The sequence below is a fragment of the Pseudophryne corroboree genome, chromosome 3 (assembly GCF_028390025.1).
Source record: "Pseudophryne corroboree isolate aPseCor3 chromosome 3, aPseCor3.hap2, whole genome shotgun sequence".
NCBI classification, from domain to species: Eukaryota; Metazoa; Chordata; class Amphibia; order Anura; family Myobatrachidae; genus Pseudophryne; species Pseudophryne corroboree.
The window spans coordinates 760,732,274-760,750,440 of record NC_086446.1 but is presented as its reverse complement, the minus strand read 5'-3'; the positions used below and the strand labels follow the sequence as shown (position 1 = coordinate 760,750,440).

Here is an 18,167-nt window from a genome sequence, read left to right as displayed (position 1 = left end):
CAGTTTTTTTATGGTCTGTACCGGCCAAAAAGGGCTTTGTACCGATTTTTTGACTCTCCAAATTAACATTGAAAGTATAGGAAAGAGGGCGTGCCACACCCCCTTTTGCCCATGGTCACGCCCCCTTTGTACCGGTTTTCATGTGTAAAATGTTGGAGGGTATGATATTGCATCAAACTGATGAGATGTCTAGTGATAAGTAACAATTCACTATTTGTTTTCTACATATATAGACCCCAAAGTACCAGCCAATCAGCCCTAATTGCCATTATTCACTACCTGTAACATATCCATTAGGAGCTGATTGGTTGGTAATTAATCTCTCTCCACTTTACCACTCTCTAAGGCTTAGTATATCTCCCCAACATTATATGTTTGTCATAGTTAAAGTCTTTTCACAATGTTGGTTCTGTTTATTGCATTACCACTATATCGCTTGTGTACTGTTCTTGTGTATCTTATATAGAACACACCATATAGCTGCTTATGTATTTGCCTTACAGTATGTTGCTGTGTTTTCTGGGTGGAACATTAGGAATAAATACTGAAAGTTAAAACAATATGGGGAAGATGTACCAATCCTTGGAGATAGAGAAAGTGGAGAGATATAAAGTGCCAGCCAATCAGTTTCTGTAATTTGAAAAATGACAGAAGCTGATTGCTTGGTACTTTGTGTCTCTTCACTTTATCTCTATGCAATGTTTGATACATTTCCCCCTATATATAGTAAAACTTGCAATCAGACATATATAAACCAGTGAATCAAAGTAAGGAGAAGAGGGACTACTTTAACTTTAAGAAACAAAAAATACCAAACACGAAATCCTAGGACCCAAAAGTTTATAAAGTACGATATATATCCATTCTATTCATACTGTATATATTTGTCGTTGTCGAAGCATCTTTGCTTACTTACTGTTCCCGTGTGTAGTCAGTTGTATGTCAGTTGGAATCTTAGATAGATAAATAAATCATGATAATGATGAGTTGGTGGAAAAGTTATCCTGAATGATGGAATTTTATTAAACACCCCCCTGCACCCACTGAAACAATCCCTCAAAAACAATAATTAGCAGTTTTGCAATTTATTTTGCTTTTGTCTAGTGAAAGTTACATGGTGATAGGTAGTTTCTGATTGGCTGCAAAGTGCACACTGAAATGCTGTGATATCAGATGAGCATTGCAGCCTCTTAGCTCAATTCATACTAAATACCATATATGCAGTAGATGTGTGACTTACGGCCATGATCTGCCTCCAGTAATGAGACACAGGAGGGAGACACTGAGAATTCTCATCCACAGCATCCTGGCAGATAGTGATGAGAGGTACTGGAGGATGGACTTTTATAGACCACAGCATAGAGGTAGAAAGTGATCATTACCCATCAGCCTTATAGAGTCATCTCATCAGGAGCCAGATTTGCTTGAGGCAGGGACAAAGTCTTCTCTACAAAGAGGAATCTTTGCCAAGTATGATGCATGGCCAATAAATTATCAGGTGTTTGGGATGCAGAAGGAAGCCATGGGGTGGCCAGGTATTTTTATTCAACGTCTAAAATGTTTTGATTTCTTCTTCCTCTTCTGTGATGTAGGAGGATACAGCAAGCCTGGGTGCAGAGGTGATGCCTCTCTAGCAGGGGCGTGTCTAGAGAGGAGGGGACCCATGTGCAGTCTCCGGGTATGGGCCTCCTCCTCTCCTGTCCCGTAGCCGGCAGCAGCACTATTAGCACTCTGTCTGGGCGCTAGAGACTCTGGCACAGTGCCAGAGTCTACAGCTCATGCGCATGTCTCTGACAAAATGGTGCGGTGCCCATTTTTTCGGAGACCTGCACATGCACTGTAGACTCTGGCTCTGTACCATAGTCTCTAGTGCTCAGATTGCTAATAGTGCTACTTCAGCTGCCGGCTCCGGGACTCGGGAGAGGAGGGGACCCACACCCGGACACCAGAAAGATAAGTATATAGAAGAAATGGGTGCAGTGTGTGCGGTCTGGGACCCCTCTGGCCCAAGGGGCCCGTGTGCACCACACACACTGCACCCATTATAGATATGCCACTGTCCTCTAGACAATGTTCAATGTGTCTTGCATGCCTAGATGCATACAGTATACCTAGATACATACAGTCAGTGGTCGAAGTGGAAAATTTGAAGTGGGGGTATGGAAAAGAAAAGGTTGTATTTGCGCTCGGGAAAAAGAGGGTGCGGCCACTCAAAAGGGGGCATGTCCTTAAGTGTACATACCCCTTATACACATTATGCACCACAATAGTAGGGTCCCTAATACTATCTAGTACTGGTGCAACTTTCACATTATGCCACATGGAATGAGCCAAAATTCACATTATGAGACAAAATTCACATATGCCACACAGTATGAGCCGAAATTCACACTGAATGAGACAAAATTCAAGGACAGGGAGAGTGGCAGCATGGACAGGGAGAGTTACAGAAGAGATATAGGGACAGGGAAAGTGACAGCAGGTACAGGGAATTTGACAGCAGGGACAGGGAGAGTAACAGCAGAGACATAGGGACAGGGAAAGTGACAATAGGTACATAGGGACAGAGAAAGTGACAGCAGGGACATGGAGAGTGACAGCAGGGAGATAGGGACATGGAAAGTGACAGTAGGGACAGGGAAAGTAACAGCAGTGACAGGGAGAGTGATAGCAGGGATATAGGTACAGGGAGAGTGACAGTAGGGACAGGGAAAGTGATAGCAGGGACAGTAAGAGTAGCAGAGAGAGGAACAGCAAGGACATACAGTTGGGACTAGGGAGAGAGAAAGGCAGCAGTGTAAGAGATTACCTAATGAGCAGCGGGGGTGCCGAGGAGAGGAGGGTGTGGGTGGCGGAGGAGGTGGCTGTGGATGTCTGCGGCTTGGAGGAGGCTATAGTCATCTGTGGTGTTGCGGATGAGGCTATGGTCGGTGGTGTAGTGGATGAGGAGGCCCTGGGCCGCGGCAGTGCAGAGGAGGTGGCTGTTGGCATCTGCGGTGTGGAGGAGGCTGTGGATGGTGGCACGGGTGAGGAGGCTGTGGTCGGCAGCCTTTGGTGTGGCTCCTATGACTGCCACTATTTTCAAATCTGCCGCGGCCGAGCAGCCAATCAGGAGCATTATGAAACAAGAGTACAACATGAATATAATTCAAACAATTGTATACTTAATACATAGAAAATGGTGTCCATCCAGCAGTTAGACCATGGGACGTTAATGGAAGGATTAGTTATTGATATCTACCTTGGCATAAGAGGTATTGGAGATCCACCTTACTGCCAGTGCTGAAAGTAGGGTGGTACGGAGTACCATTAAGAAATATGGTGGAGGTACGGAGTACCACCAACCACCACTGGGACATAATTTATAAGGGGCATTTTTGTGTGTGGGACATAAAATGGTGTCAGTGGCATAACTGTGTGTGGCATAATATATAATAGGCATTACAGTATGTGGTATAATATGTAAGGCATTATGGTGTGAGGCATAATGAGTAATGGGCATTATGGTGTGTGGAATAATGTGTAATGGAGTGTTACGGTGTCTGGCATAATGTGTAATAGGCATTAGTGTCTGGCATAATGTGTAATGGGCATTACGGTGTTTGGCATAATGTGTAAGAGACATTACGGTGTGTGGCATAATGTGGTAATGCCCCTATTGTCATGTAGCCACTCCACTAGTTTTGTGTGACCACGCCCCCTCATGACACGGGACCAAGTCCATTTTTACTATCAGTACGACTAAGAGAAAATTTCCACTTGCACCACTGCTTACTACTATCATGTGAGGTCCCTCAAATCTGATGGCAAGGTATACATATGGTTAGTAAGAACAAATAAAACCAGTCAGTGGCAATGGGAGTTACTCAGATGTGGAAGCAAACCAAAAAAAGCACACAACTGGGCAAAACCATGCTGTACTGCAGGTCGTAAAGGTTTTTGGAGAAGAAGAAAGACTCTTTTTGTGGGTGTACTCTTATAAATATTAGTAAGATTTAAAACATACCTTTATTCTAATTAGATAAAATTGACAGTGTATCCAAAAAATGACAAAACAGCATACAGCATTTAAATTTGAACACACATTGGCATATGTCCAATATTTTATGGTCTCATACAGGAACCACTAAGTGGATCTGTGGACCCTGTTGCTTCGCCTATGCCCTTTATAATTATAGAGGACCACTGGACAGTATGTTCAAACTCACATTAATAGATTGTTAATGGACCAAGGAGAATACCTTCATAGTAATGTCGGCCTGTATTCAAGTGGAAGAAAGAAGTTAACAGTGATTCTGCTGTCAGCGTTAGACACTGGGTAACCCCAAATTGGTATTCTACTGCACTCGGTATTCCCAGGGGGTCCCCCACCCTAGTACTATCCAAGCCCACTCCTGCTTAGCTTCCAAGTTCTAAAGGTATTCTGAGTTGATCGCAGCAGCAAGAAAGTTAGCAATTGGGCAAAACCATGTGCACTGCAGGAGGGGTAGATATAACATGTGTAGAGAGAGTTAGATTTGGGTGGGGTGTGTTCAATCTGCAATCTAATTTGCAGTGTAAAAATAAAGCAGCCAGTATTTACCCTGCACAGAAACAAAATAACCCACCCAAATCTAACTCTCTCTGCACATGATATATCTGCTTCCCCTGCAGTGCACATGGTTTTGCCCAATTGCTAACTTTCTTGCTGCTGCGATCAACTCAGAATGAGGGCCATTGGGCGTATTCCAGTGTGGTATGATAGTAGAATAGTATGTATCACACCTCCCAGTGAATCACTGATGAGAGACCACTTGAAAAAGATAAACTGAGATTAATGCAGTCAGAAGGAACAAAAGGTGGATCTGCTGCCAGCATTAGGCGGGGGTAGAAATATAACCTCTGGAGCACTGGTGAGAGTCCATGAACCAGAAGAAGGGGAAAAAGAGAAAGGAAAAGAAGAGGAAGATACTGTACAAGGGAAGAGCACGAGAAGGAAGAATAAAGAAGAAACAAAGTACGAATATTGTATTCACGTATTTCACCCCTGTTCGGGTGGATTCTAGGTAATGCAAATAAATAATATTAGGCCATTGGCTGATTGCCTGCACATTTGGAGAAAGCCATGTTTTTATAACGATATTGGCTTTAATATCACAAAAATAGTAAACCATAGGTTTGAGAAAGTGCTAGGGAATTAACTGTATTAACACTGATGTTCCAATTGATCCATATGTACCTACTGTAATAGATATTGTGAGGTTACTGTTAATCATGCTTGCCTACCTGACCCTCTCCATGAGGGAGAAAATGCTCTGTTTCTGGACTTTCCTGGTAATGTATGATTGCCATCATCTGTGGTGAGTCAGTTAATTGATAAGAAAGGTGTTTCACCACAGGGGATGGCAATCATACATTACCAGGAAAGTCCAGGAACAGAGCATTTTCTCCCTCATGGAGAGGGTCAGGTAGGCAAGTATGCTGTTAATCCTACTGAGTTGCACAAATTACATACATTGCTCACTCTATATATATATATATAAATGAGCTGAGATGTCTAATTACTTGCCTTAGATTATATATCTGTTGTGAGCACTGAGACTCAGAAATAAATACCTAGTATTATATAAGAGTGCAATTGCAAAACTAGTGACTTTTATTCACCCAATACTAATAGCCCTGAGATAAAAAATCTTTCTCGAAATGGTGTCCAAGGAATTTGATAGGATTGCATCTAGATCACGCAGTTTCTATTCCACACATAACTTGAAATATCGGGAGCGTCAGGCACTACGTGAACTCAACTCTTGGCAAGATACGATTATTAAACCTTCGGACAAGGGTGGAAATGTGGTGTTATGGCCAGTACAACTATATATAGCTGAAGCTCACCGTCAACTTCATGACACCTCGTGTTATCAAAAACTTCCTCTTAACCCCACGGCTAAATATTTGAAACAATATACTAGGATGATTGAAGAAGCCCTTGCCATCGGGACTATCACCAAACAGGAGGCACAATACCTCACAATCACTAACCCTAGGATTACAACATTTTATTTGTTACCCAAGATACATAAAAACCTGAGAAGTCCTCCAGGTAGGGTCATTGTCTCCAGCAACGGAGGGCTACTTGAACAACCAAGTAGATTTTTAGATCTACATTTGAGGGAATATGTTCTTACTCTTCCCTCATATATAAAAGATACAGCCGAACTATTGAGGAAAATACACGATATTGACTGTGAAGAGGGTTTCCTGTTAGCTACGTTGGATGTTGAAGCCCTCTAGACTAGTATAGACCACCTTCAGGACCTGGAGGCTGTAAAATTTTTCCAGGGAAAGAGTGATAAGGAGGACTGCAACATTTTCCCATGTGAGATCCTCAGTTTTGTCCTACACAAAAATTATTTCACTTTTTGAGACAAATTCTACGTACAAAAGAGGGGCACTGCTATGGGCGCGGCTTGTGCCCCACGTATGCCAATCTCTTCTTAGGGTGGTGGGAACATCAGTGCGTTTTCAATGAGGAGAATGACGGGTTTGACCAACACGTCATTAGTTGGCTAAGATATATAGATGATATATTCATAATCTGGGATGGTGAAGAGAGCCATCTACTGAACTTTATCCAGAAATTAAACTGTAATAATCTAAATCTTAGACTGACACATACTATCAGCAGGTCTGAAGTCTCTTTCTTAGACCTCAACATCTATAAATCACGAGGAGGAAAATAGGCCACTGAATTATTTAGAAAAGATACAGCTACCAACAGTCTCCTCTTACAAATGAGCTCGCACTTACCGCCTACCATTGAAAACATACCTAAGGGTGAATTTCTGAGGCTTTGACGCAATTGTTCAGAGGATGCTATCTTTCAACTCAGAAGTGTGGAACCAAGAAACCGGTTGATTGAACGGGGTTATAGCAAACGCTCATTGAGGAAAGCACGACAACAAGTTTCCCATGTAAAAATGGACAATCTAATTTTTTAAACCAAGAGCAAAAAGAGGTCCGATAATGATAAGATCAGATTTATCAGCTCTTTCTGTCCAGAATGGAAATCCCTTCGTGATGCTATACAGAAACATCTTCCGATTCTGCATCTTGACACTGAACTTTCCCCGTTTCTTGATACAAGAATACAAATGAGTTGGCGACGATCTAAAAATATTAAAGATCTGATAGTTCGGAGGCACTTCTCACAAGAATCACATAGACGAGGAAAGGGATTAGTTGGATCTTTCCCTTGTGGCCACTGCAAGGCCTTCATTCATATACAAAACATTGTCTCAGTACAAGATCGTCAAGGACGCAATATTCTGATTAAACATTTATTTAATTGTAATACTGAAGGGGTGGTGTATTGCATTACTTGTAGCTGTAATGTAAGATATGTAGGCATGACCACAAGGAAGTTAAAGCAGCGAACTTTGGAACATGTGGGGACAATCCGAAATGCCTTATTGGCCATCTCTCGGTCTAAGAAACTTACTTCAGTTGCTAAGCATTTTCATGAAAAACATCAGGGCTCAAACAAGGATTTATGGGTTTTTGGATTGGACAAAATCAGCTTGGGCATCAGAGGAGGGGACTTGTCCAAGGAATTACTCAAAAGAGAAAGCGAATGGACTTTTCGCTTGGGCAGTCTTAAACCCGTGGGTCTGAATGATTTCATCAACTACAGTGTATTATTGTGAACTCTATATTTACCCAATCCAGACAATTATGGATATCCAGTTACATCCAGGACCATCAATCAGTCTTTTTTGTATTGCATACTTGTTATCTCAGTTGTTTAATTTTGTTGCACATAGTTATTTCACTTGCTGATTTAATGGACCACATTTTTTAAAAACTTACTTATATTTTTTCTTTCTGTCTCAGTTAAAAATGTCACAAGGTGTACCTATACAGGTCACACCTACTCCCTTTACATATTACATGTTCAAAAAATACTATTTGACACAATATATTTGCTTTTCTTTCTTTCCCTTTTCTTCACAAGTAAGAAAGTCACGGCGCGTACCCATATAGGTTGCATCAAATTTCCTTTCACATCATCCTTTCTACACAAATGTGCTTTATAAATATTAACCACGTCTAAAAACTTCACATATATGTCACAATAGAGTTGGTGCTTATTAACCAGTTCTTTACTACTAAGTATCACTAAACAGAAAAAAACAAGTTTTATGGTAAGAACTTACCCTTGTTAAAACTTTTTCTGTGAGGTACACTGGGCTCCACAAGTCTGGACAACGGGGTGTAGAGTAGGATCTTGATCCGAGGCACCAACAGGCTCAAAGCTTTGACCTTCTTCCCAAGATGCATAGCGCCGCCTCCTATATCACCACGCCTCCCAGCACAGGAGCTCAGTTTAGTTAACCAGCCTAATGCAGTAGCAGGAAAAGAGACGACAACGGTTAGTAGCCACATACACCATACTCTCACGACAAGAGAAGTGTCAGCTAATGCCATATCAACCCAAAGAAGCTAAGTGCGTCAGGGTGGGCGCCTTGTGGAGCCCAGTGTACCTTGCAGAAAGAGTTTTAACAAGGGTTAATTCTTACCGTAAAACTCGTTTTCTGCTGCGGGGTACACTGGGCTCCACAAGTCTGGACAATGGGGATGTCCTAAAGCAGTTCCTTATGGGAGGGGACGCACTGTAGCGGGCACAAGATCCCGGCGTCCAAAGGAAGCATCCTGGGAAGCGGCAGTATCGAAGGCATAGAACCTTATGAACGTGTTCCCGGAGGACCACGTAGCCGCCTTGCACAATTGATCAAGGGTCGCACCACATTGGGCCGCCCAAGAAGGTCCAACAGACCGAGTAGAATGGGCCGTAATGTGAACAGGAGCTGACAGACCAGCCTTCATATAAGCATGCGCAATCACCATACTGATCCACCTGGCCAGGGTCTGCTTGTGAGCAGGCCAGCCACGTTTGTGAAATTCAAACAAAACAAAGACAGAATCAGACTTTCGAATAGACAGAATCAGACTTTCGAATAGAAGCAGTTCTCTTCACATAGATACGGAGAGCCTGTACCACATCCAAAGACCGCTCTTTGGGAGACAAATCAGGAGAGGCAAAATCTGGAAACACAATCTCCTTTTTAAGGTGGAACGAAGAAACCACCTTAGGTAAATATCCGGGACGAGTCCTAAGAACAGCCCGGTCATGGTGAAATATCAGATATGGGGAACTACAAGACAAGGCACCCAAATCCGACACTCTTCTAGCAGAGGCAATAGCCAGCAAGAACACCACCTTAAGGGAAAGCCACTTAAGGTCAGCTGAACCAAGAGGTTCAAATGGAGGCTCCTGCAACGCCTTCAAATCCACCGACAAGTCCCAAGGAGCCACAGGTGGGACATAGGGAGGTTGGATACGCAACACACCCTGAGTGAAAGTATGAACATCAGGTAAAGTCGCAATTTTTCTCTGAAACCACACCGACAAGGCAGAAATATGAACCTTGAGGGAGGCCAGACGCAGGGCTAAATCTAGGCCCTGCTGTAGAAAAGCCAAAAGTTTGGCTGTACTAAACTTGGAAGCGTCATAATGATTAGATGAGCACCAAACAAAGTAGGAATGTCAGACCCGATGGTAAATCTGAGCAGAGGCTGGTTTCCGGGCCCACAATATAGTTTTAATGACCTCTTCAGAAAAACCCTTAGCTCTTAAGATGGAAGCTTCAAGAGCCACGCCGTCAAAGACAGCCGGGCTAGGTCCTGGTAGACACAGGGGCCCTGAACGAGGAGGTCTGGGCATTATGGAAGTAGAAGTGGACGCTCTGACGATAGGCCTTGCAGGTCTGAGAACCAGTGCAGTCTGGGCCACGCCGGAGCTATGAGAAGCAGATTTCCTAATTCTTGATTGAACTTCCGAATTACCCTGGGCAGGAGTGACACCGGAGGGAACACGTACGGCAACCGAAACCTCCACGGCACTGCCAGCGCATCCACGAATGCTGCTTGAGTATCCCTTGTCCTTCCTCCGAAGACCGGAACCTTGTGATTGTGTCGAGACGCCATCAGATTCACATCTGGAAGACTGCACCTTTCCACGAGGAGTTGAAACACTTCTGGATGGAGGCCCCACTTGCTGGCATGCATATCCTGACGACTGAGAGAGTCCGCTTCCCAATTCAGGACTCCCGGAATGAATATTGCCGATATTGCCGGTAGATGGCTTTCTGCCCAACATAGAATCCATGAGGCTACCTTTATTGCCAAACGGCTTCGAGTGCCACCTTGATGATTTATGTAAGCCACTGTGGTGGCGTTGTCTGACTGTAATTGAACAGGACTGTTCTGAATCAAATGCTGGGCTAAGTTCAACGCATTGAAGACCGCCCGCAATTCCAGAATGTTGATCGAGAGGAGAAATTCCTCCTTGGTCCACCGACCCTGCAAGGAGTGCTGCTCCAGCACCGTGCCCTAACCTCTTAGACTGGCATCTGTCGTCAACAGGACCCAGTTGGATATCCTGAAGGGACGACCTCTGCACAATTGTCGGTCCAGGAGCCACCATAGCAGCGACAGACGGACCTCCGGAGTCAAAGAGATCATGTGAGACCTGATCCGGTAAGGCAGGCCATCCCACTTGGCTAGAATCAGCTTCTGGAGGGGGCGAGAATGGAATTGAACATACTTCACCATGTCGAATGCTGACAACATGAGTCCCAGCACCTGCATTGCCGAATGTATCGACAATTGCGGACGAGAAAGGAAGCAATGAATCCTGTCCTGAAGTTTCAGGACTTTCTCCTGAGACAAGAACAACCTCTGGTTGTGAGTGTCCAACAGCGCTCCCAGATGCACCATGCTCTAAACAGGGACCAGGGAGCATTTCTTCCAGTTGATGAGCCACCCGTGGGCTTGTGGAAACCGGACCGTCATATCTAGATGACGCAGGAGAAGATCTGGGGAATTTGCCAGGATTAACAAGTCGTCCAGATACGGCAGTATCCTGACCCCTTGACGGCGGAGTACCATCGTCATCACCGCCATAACTTTGGTGAAGACTCGCGGAGCCGTTGTTAAACCAAAAGGTAACGCCCAAAACTAGTAATAGAGGTTGCCAATAGCGAACCTCAGGTATTGTTGATGTGACACTGCTATAGGAATATGCAGGTAAGCATCCTGTATGTCCAGGGAGACCATGTAGTCCCCAGGTTCCAAGGCCAGAACTATAGAGCGAAGGGTTTCCATACGGAACTTGGAAACCTTCACAAACTTGTTCAATGCCTTGAGGTTGAGAATGGGCCAGGAGGACCCATTCGGTTTCGGGACTAGAAGAGCGGAGAATAGTACCCCCGGCCCCTCTGAGCAAGAGGCACCTGTACTACGACTCCTGTATCCAGGAGGGTCTGTACCACCGAATGCAGAGTGTTTGCCTTTGTCTGGTCCGACGGGACGTCTGTCTTGCAAAATCGATCAGGGGGTCGGTTTTTGAAGGCTATGGCGTAACCTCGAGTGACGACTTCCCGTACCCAGGCATCTGAAGTGGTCTTCAACCATTCCTGGGTATACCCTAGAAGCCGGCCCCCCACCATGGGATCCCCCAAGGGGGAGGCCCACCCCGTCATGTGGCAGGCTTATCGGTCTTGGCTGCTGGCTGACAGGCAGCCCAGGCTCTTTTGGGCTTCGGCATACCAGGTTTGGAAGTGCGGGCCTGCTTATGGTACGCCTGACCTGTTGCTTTACCTGTAGGACGAAAGGGGCGAAAGGACGTGTCTTTGGCCTTCGACACAGAAGGAGCTGTATTAGGCAGACAGGCAGTTTTGGCAGTAGCCAAGTCAGCCACTATCTTATTTAAGTCCTCCCCAAACAGAATATCCCCCTTGAAAGGGAGTACCTCCAGGGTTTTTCTAGAGTCCAGATCCACAGACCAGGATCTCAGCCACAATATCCTGCGAGCCAGGACTGACGTAGTAGAGGCCTTGGCTGCTAGGATACCGGCATCAGAAGCCGCCTCTTTAACATAGCAAGAAGCTGTGACAATAGATGACAAGCATTGTCTAGCATGGTCAGAGGAGATTTCAGCTTCTAACTCCAAGGCCCATGCTTCAATAGCCTCTGCCGCCCATGTAGCTGCAATAGTGGGCCTTTGTGCAGCACCCGTGAGGGTGTAAATAACTTTGAGACAACCCTTGACACGTTTATCCGTAGGCTCTTTTAGAGACGTGACGGTAGTGACAGGTAGAGTTGAGGAAACCACCATCCTAGCCACATGTGAGTCTACTGGAGGAGGCGTTTCCCAATTCTTAGACAGCTCTGGCGCGAGGGGATAGCGAGCCAGCATCTTCTTTTGAGGCACAAACTTCGTACCCGGGCTTTGCCAGGGTTCCTGACGTATATCCACTAGGTGGTCAGAGTGAGGTAAAACTTGTTTAATCACCTTCTGATGCTTGAACCTATCTGGTTTCTTAGGAGAAACGGATGGCTCGGGATCATCCGTAATCTGCAGAATTAATTTAATAGCCTCCAAAAGATCAGGAACATCCACATGTGAACTACCCTCCCCATCAGCCGTATTTGAGTCAGAACCTGTGGGGTCAGTGTATGTGCTGTCTTCATCAGACGAGATGTCAGTGACAGAAGTGGATTGTGAGGAGATGAGCGCTCGCTTAGAGGAGCTCTTGGACTTAGGCGAGCGTTGGTCAGACTTTTTAGTAGTAAGGTACTGGTTCAACTTCTTTAATTGAGCAGATAAATCGTCCGCCCACGGTTGGTTAGCTGCATGGACCACATACGGTTGTACAGGAATTGGGGGTCCCATAGGGGTTGTTAGTTTATGAACTAGCGTATGCAGCAGCGTGGAAAAAGCGGCCCACGGAGGGTCAGTATGTGCCTCCGTTGCCACTGTCCCACTGGGTGGCAAATAGCCCCAGAAACAGAGCCCACAGCTGCTATATTCTCCCCATATGTGCCTGTGGCTTCAGCAACACCAGCATTGTGTTCCGCCCCAGAACCGTTACCCTCAGAAGCAGACATGATATAACTTGCAGTATGAGGTAACACAGTACAATTATTAGCAGCACTATATCCCTAAACCCAAACCCCTGCGCAGTGTAGTCAGCACCAGCAGAGATATAGGAGAGATATGGTGACTAAATCACATAGAAAAATACGTAATACAGTATATCTTTGGGAAAATTCTATATAAAATAACACCTGACGCACCAAGCCCCCTCAGCTTATAGAATATAGGGATAGCAAGTTGAGTGAAAGACACGAGATGGACACCCCTCAGCTATCAATGCACACACAAATAGTCACAGTTTGTACAATGCAGAGGTTATTACAGACAATAATACTGCACTGGACTAGCTTACACAGCTATATAGTCAATAGATATAACACTACACAGTAAGAAACTGGATGTAAATCACAGGGTAAGTGTACTATAAACCCCTGACTAAATGCACTGTTTCTTTCTAACACTGACTAAAAAGGCAGGTAGAATACTTAAGTGTCATGTAAAGGCACAGCGCTGACAACCAGGCGGCTTTACATAGGAGGATTTGCCCAAGCAGTCCCAGGAACAGTGAGCTGAGGAGTAATGGCGCCGCAGACACTGACAGGGAGTGTGGAAAACACAGAGATGCAGCTCCAGGGCGGGAACACTTGCTAGAAATGGCGCCCTGGGGCTGGGGGAGGGGCTTCAGGTCTAAGCCTTATCCCCCTTGTTGGCAAAACCACCGGGTACTGTAGGCGATATTAAAATCGGTTTAAAGAAAAAACTTGACCTGCGCCCTTGCCCTGGTGATCTAGTGGGATCGCCTGTATCCACAGTGTCCACCGCCAGCGCGCGCGGCCCGCCTACCACTGACTGCACCGGATCGCGATAAAGACCGGGTCCCGCGAGCGGGACCCACTTACCACCTCCCGAAGCACGGCCACGCAATCCTGGTGAGCCCCAGCCGTGTGTGTTTAACATGAAGAAAATCGGTGCCTCCGCTGTAGGTACCCAGCAACCAGGGCTCGGGAGTGTACAGCGCTGCTGGGGAGAGCTGGAGCTGCAGCAGTGAATGTCACAAGACATTTACCACCACTGCTGCCCTTGAAGTCTTCACTTTTTACCTCATAAAAAGCTTTTCTCAGGGCTGCTTGGAGCAGCCCCTCTGTTAAGTGCCTGCTTACTGCAGCACCAACTGACAAACTGAGCTCCTGTGCTGGGAGGCGAAGTGATATAGGAGGCGGCGCTATGCAGCTTGGGAAGAAGGTCAAAGCTTTGAGCCTGTTGGTGCCTCGGATCAAGATCCTACTCTACACCCCATTGTCCAGACTTGTGGAGCCCAGTGTACCCCGCAGCAGAAATTATTTTTTACACACTAGTCGTCTCTTGGATGGCACTTCACCTGTCACCAGCGATATTAGTTTTTCGTTCACCTCACTTACACATTATAGTTCTAATATGGACCTGGAATACTGGCTCTCCAGAATGTGTTTGAATTTATAGAAGATGACGTCAAGAACCTGCTTTAAGAATAGCACCTGAGTCAACCGCTATAGACATTAGATCCGCCACATTGAACCAGAATGACAGCTTTTATTTGTGATGCTGTGATGGCAGCTTGACACTTAACGTGTTTCCCTAGGCTCGGTCACCTAGCTTCATTAGAAGCTAGGTGACCAAGCCTAGGAAAACGCGTTAAGTGTCAAGCTGCCATCATCACTAGTGTTCCACTCTCTAAAGGATCCAGATAAGGACTTTTAACCCTTGCTTTTGGAACTTTCTCTGTGGGATTTTATCATCACAGTATCGATTGGAAAGACCCAGCTTTCACATAAACGTCACAGCTTGCTTGCTGTCAATTTCCAAGCCTCTGGAAGTCTCCGTCATCATGGGTAACACCAGCTGTATCTAACATAATTTTCCCCAGGGAACTTTGCACATTGTTTCAGTCCGGGATCCTCTGTGGACACTTATTAGCAGCTTTCACAATTCCATTCTCAGCTCCATTTATGCCCTAAACTTCATGTTTTTATTGAATTTTTATTTTGTCTGTTGTATGTGATGTTTAGTTAATAAATTGCATGTCTTTTTAAAGAAATTCATCCACAGTTACTCATTACTATTGGAGAAACACGAAGCACCAGTATATCTTTCTTTTCAGAAGGAGTAACAGTAACCTCACAATATCTATTAGGTACATATGGATCAATTGGAACATCAGTGTTAATACTCACAGTTAATTCCCTAGCACTTTCTCAAACCTACGGTTTACTATTTTTGTGATTTTAAAGCCAATATCGTTATAAAAACATGGCTTTCTCCAAAAGTGCAGGCAATCAGCCGATGGCCTAATATCATTTATTTGCATTACCTAGAATCCACCCGAACAGGGGTGAAATACGTGAATACAATATTCGTACTTTGTTTCTTCTTTATTCTTCCTTCTCGTGCTCTTCCCTTGTTTGTTCCTTTTTTCCTTTCTCTTTTTCCCCTTCTTCTGGTTCGTGGACTCTCACCAGTGATGCGGAGGTTATATTTCTACCCCCGCCTAACGCTGGCAGTAGATCCACCTTTTGTTCATTCTGACTGCATTAATCTCAGTTTATCTTTTTCAAGTGGTCTCTCATCAGTGATTCACTGGGAGGTGTGATACATACTATTCTACTATCATACCACACTGAAATACGCCCAATACCTTTAGAACTTGAAAGCTAAGCAGGAGTGGGCTTAGCTAGTACTAGGGTGGGGGACCCCCTGGGAATACAGAGTGCAGTAGAATACCAATATGGGGTTACCCAGTGTCTAACGCTGACAGCAGAGTCACTGTTAACTTCTTTCTTCCACATGAATACTGGCCAACATTACTATGAAGGTATTCACCTTGGTCCATTAACAATCTATTAATTTGAGTTCGAATATACTGACCAGTGGTCTGTTAGGCGCCGGGGTCCGCTCGACGGTGCGGCCCGGCGCCTAGCAACCAGGGACGCCGTACGCGAACAGCCGCCGGCTCCCTGGCAACGCTGGACGCCGGGCGCGCTGAGCCGCACGGACCCTAGCAACGGGGACGCCACTGGCGGACCGTGTTCCCCGTTGCTAGGCTTTAAGGGTTAATGTTTTCTCCTGCTCTCTGGCCGGGCAGCAAGGCAGCTGCACGGCATTTATTCTAATCAGCCTTTAGGCAGCTGATTGGAGGACTCCTTGTTAAATACACTCCCAGGGCTTCTCACAGACGCCGGTAATAGCTTCCTGCATGCTGTCTCTGTTTGCTGAGAGTCTGTTCCAGTCTTGCTGTATCCGGTCATTCCAGTATTGGAAGCTCTGAACTCGGAAGTTTGTCATCTTATTCCTGGAGTCCTGACCAATCACCTTATAACATCCAGTGGTGTTCGTGAGTCACGGCCTTGCCGTGTGTTGCGGCTTGTCCGCTTTATTATTTATTATTTATGTTTTGGTGCATTTTGCGGAGGGTTCCGCTTCCACAGGTCCACTCTGGTATCCGGCGGTGCCGGGTAGGAGTATTGGACAAGTGGATTTTGGTTGTCCTTTTCCCTGGCGGGTTTCCGCACATACTTTAGGTTTTGTCAGTTAGCTTGTAGCCCCTGGCCTGGTTGTTTAGTCAGAGGGCCCCTTGTTATCACCCTGTCTCGGATTTCCCTTTGTCTCCCATTAAGACCTGAGGGGGCATCGGAGTTGGGCAGACTTAATCCGCCCTTCAAACGCGGCTGCCATGGGCTCAAGCAACCATAGTCTCGCAGGGGATTTCTGACAGCACGGGCGAGACAACGGAGTTAGGGCGCCAGGGGCTATTTTCTATTCCCGCTCCCATAACCAGCATTCCCTTCCAGTACTCTGACCATTGCCATGAGATCTCCTCCGGTCTGGAGTACTGGAATCATAACATTATTACCGGCCATACCAAAACCTAAAATTAAACTGGGTTTAATTTTTTCCTTATTCAGTTTTGTAAGAGTTATCGGCCTCATGAATCCCACAGGTTTAGGGCCAAATCCTGGTCAGCTCCTAGTCAGCCAGATTCAAGAACTTACTCAGATGTTTCAGGATCTTTCCCTTCGGGTGAAGTCGCAGGAAGATCTTTTACGAACTTCCCCGAGGGTAGTTCCTGAACCAAAAATGCACTTGCCTGACCGTTTTTCTGGTGATAGGAAGGAGTTTTTTAATTTTAAAGAATCCTGTAAACTTTATTTTCGGTTAAGACCGATCTCCTCAGGTACTGAATCTCAGCGGGTCGGAATTATTATTTCTTTGCTCCAGCGAGATCCTCAGACCTGGGCATTCGGTCTAAAAGTAGAGGATCCGGCGTTGTCATCAGTAGACGCCTTTTTTGGGTCTTTAGGGCTTTTGTATGATGACCCTGATAGAGAGGCATCCGCTGAGAGTCAGTTACGCACTCTCAGACAGGGTAGAAATCCTGCAGAAGTTTTTTGTACAGAGTTTCGCCGTTGGTCGAACGACTGTGGCTGGAATGACCCAGCCCTGCGCAGTCAGTTTCGCCTCGGCTTATCAGAGTCTATAAAAGACAGTCTCCTTCAGTATCCCGCTCCTGAGACTCTCGATAAACTCATGGAGCTTTCTATTAAGATTGATCGTCGTCTCAGAGAGCGGAGGGCTGAAAAAGGAGCACCTGTCAGGTCTACTCCATGTGTATTTTCCATTCCTGAGGACGTAGAGAAGCCCATGCAGATGGGTCTCTCCCGGCTGTCTCCAGAAGAAAGAGTCAGAAGGCAAAACTCTGGTCTTTGTTTGTACTGTGGGGGTAAGGGACATTTTGCCCGTAATTGTCCGATCAAGTCAGGAAAACGCCTCGACCAAGTGAATTGTGAGGGGGTTCACTTTGGTCTGCAGCATATCTCCTCGAAGAACTCCCTTTTAGTAGAGATGAGCGCCTGAAATTTTTCGGGTTTTGTGTTTTGGTTTTGGGTTCGGTTCCGCGGCCGTGTTTTGGGTTCGAACGCGTTTTGGCAAAACCTCACCAAATTTTTTTTGTCGGATTCGGGTGTGTTTTGGATTCGGGTGTTTTTTTCCAAAAACACTAAAAAACAGCTTAAATCATAGAATTTGGGGGTCATTTTGATCCCAAAGTATTATTAACCTCAAAAACCATAATTTACACTCATTTTCAGTCTTTTCTGAATACCTCACACCTCACAATATTATTTTTAGTCCTAAAATTTGCACCGAGGTCGCTGTGTGA

At 45.5% G+C, this 18,167-nt stretch overlaps 1 pseudogene; it reads left to right on the top strand.

Annotated features, from left to right (window-relative positions):
- Positions 1-15,611: 15,611 nt before the first annotated feature.
- LOC134898315 (5S ribosomal RNA) lies at positions 15,612-15,731 on the top strand (annotated as a pseudogene).
- The last annotated feature ends 2,436 nt before the right edge of the window (positions 15,732-18,167 follow it).